The sequence below is a fragment of the Cucurbita moschata genome, unplaced genomic scaffold (assembly GCF_002738365.1).
Source record: "Cucurbita moschata cultivar Rifu unplaced genomic scaffold, Cmos_1.0 Cmo_Scf00089, whole genome shotgun sequence".
NCBI lineage: Eukaryota > Viridiplantae > Streptophyta > Magnoliopsida > Cucurbitales > Cucurbitaceae > Cucurbita > Cucurbita moschata.
This window is the reverse complement of record NW_019268605.1, coordinates 216,462-219,089: the sequence shown is the minus strand read 5'-3', so window position 1 is coordinate 219,089 and position 2,628 is coordinate 216,462.

Below are 2,628 nucleotides of genomic sequence, written 5' to 3'. Positions count from 1 at the left end.
ACACGAGGAAACTAAGGTGTTGAAGAGGTTTATTAACACGAGGAAACTAAGGTGTTGAAGACGAAACTAAGGCCTTCTTCACAGTTTAAAAATGCGTCTTGTTCATGTCTAGGTGTTGAAGAGGTTTATTGGATTCCAAGGCTAACTAGGTTGCTTAACACAAGCTTTTGGCTCCAGATTATTCTATTTTGACTACTCGACTCTTTCTTTAGTCTTGGAGTAATAGGGTCCAGACCCTCTTATCGTCGCCACGAAACTAAGGTGCTTAGTGAAGGCATCATGTCAAGAATTGGATTCGAACCAGTACCTAAAACTGGCGCCTTAGACTAACTCGACCATCTTGACTATCTTTTTTTGTAAGATCTCAGAATCACCGCTAGCATGTATTATCCGCTTTGGTTCGTTATGCATTATCATCATCCTCACGGTTTTAAAATGCGTCCTGCTTATGTCTAGGTGTTGAAGAGGTTTATTGGATTCCTAGGCTAGCTAGGTTGCTTAACATGAGCTTTTGGCTCCTGATTATCCTATTTTGACTCCACGAATCATTCTTTAGTCTTGGAGTAATTGGGTATAGACTCTCTTATCTTCGCCACAAAACTAAGGTGCTTAGTTTAGTGTAGGCATCTTGACCTAAGCCAACATATAACCAACCTAACACTTACACCCTAGCTCTATATAGATAAACACACTGTCAAACACCTGTAGATGACACATACTAAATCATGCACAATACAAGCAAACAAGCTCAACGGGAAGATAACATCCATAAATCACTCTGGGGAACTATTGACCTAAGCCAACGTATAACCAACCTAACACTTACACCCTAGCTCTATTTACATAAACACACTGTCAAACACCTGGAGATGACACATACTAAATCATGCACAATACAAGCAAACAAGCTCAACGGGAAGATAACATCCTAAATCACCCTGGAGAACTGATCAAAATAGCTCATCCTTTATTTTAATAAATTAGAGTGGCGCAGCGGAAGCGTGGTGGGCCCATAACCCAATGATCTTTGTGAATAAACATACAGAATTAATTGATATGCGCTTCTTAATCCATGACTCTTATGATTTACCGATCGAGCTTTTGGCTCTAGATTATTCTATTTTGAATCCTCGACTCTTTCTTTAGTCTTGGAGTAATAGGGTATAGACCCTTTACTTTAAGTTATTAATTTTTCCCGTATTCCTTATATCATAGCAATAATAGGGGATTAATAACTCAATCAAATCAAAAGAAATACAATTATCTTCAAGAACAAAGAAAAAAAAATTGTTCCTTATATCATAGCAATAATAGGGGATTAATAACTCAATCAAATCAAAAGAAATACAATTATCTTCAAGAACAAAGAAAAAAAAATTGTTATGCTTAATATCTTAAGTTTCATCGGTATCTGTCTTAATTCTTTCCTTTATTCAAGTAGATTTTTCGTCGCCAAATTGCCTGAGGCCTACGCTTTTTTGAATCCAATAGTAGATGTTATGCCAGTAATACCTCTATTCTTTTTTCTATTAGCTTTTGTTTGGCAAGCTGCCGTAAGCTTTCGATAAGATTTTTAATACTGTCCGAGACAAATTCATGATTTACCAGAAAAAAAAATTCTAACTAGTTATAAGATCAGATAAATCGTACGCCACTATCTTCAGGTGCCTAGTCTAGTCTATGTAGATAAATATGCTAGACAAGGAGAATACACTCTCAAACACTTGGAGCTAACTCATACTATATCAAGCACAATACAAGCAAACATCCTCGACCGAAAGATAACATCCATAAATCACCCTAGAGCACAAATCACAATAGCTGATCTTCTTCTCTAACAAATCAGAGTTGGCTCTGATAGAGAAGAAAGACTTCAAAATTGACCGACAAAACATACAAAATTATGCAACAAGATTCAATAGATTCTTAATATATGATTCTAGATTCCTAGTCTTTATAAAATAAAACATACAAAATTATGCAACAAGATTCAATAGATTCTTAATGTATGATTCTAGATTCCTAGTCTTTATAAAATAAAACATACAAAATTATGCAACAAGATTCAATAGATTCTTAATCTATGATTCTAGATTCCTAGTCTTTATAAAATAAAACATACAAAATTATGCAACAAGATTCAATAGATTCTTAATGTATGATTCTAGATTCCTAGTCTTTATAAAATAAAACATACAAAATTATGCAACAAGATTCAATAGATTCTTAATCTATGATTCCTAGTCTTTATAAAATTTTTATAGATTGCCACCCACCACTACATTGCTCGTTACATATGCCAACCTCACGTTTTAAAACGATGACCATTATACCTCTCCAACCATCACCGAATCTCACAATAAAAAATCATGTCAACAATGGGATTAAACCCATGCCCTTTTAGACAAGTACTTGAAACTAACGTCTTAGACCAACTCAGCCATCTTAACTATTTATTTTGTTACAACTCAAAATCACTGCTAGCATATATTATTCACTTCGGCTCGTTATGAATCATTGTCAGCCTCACTGTTTTAAAATGCATCTTGGTCATGTCTAAGAGTTGAAGAGGTTTATTGGATTCCTAGGCAAGCTAGGTTGCTTAACACGAGCTTTTGGTTCCAAGTT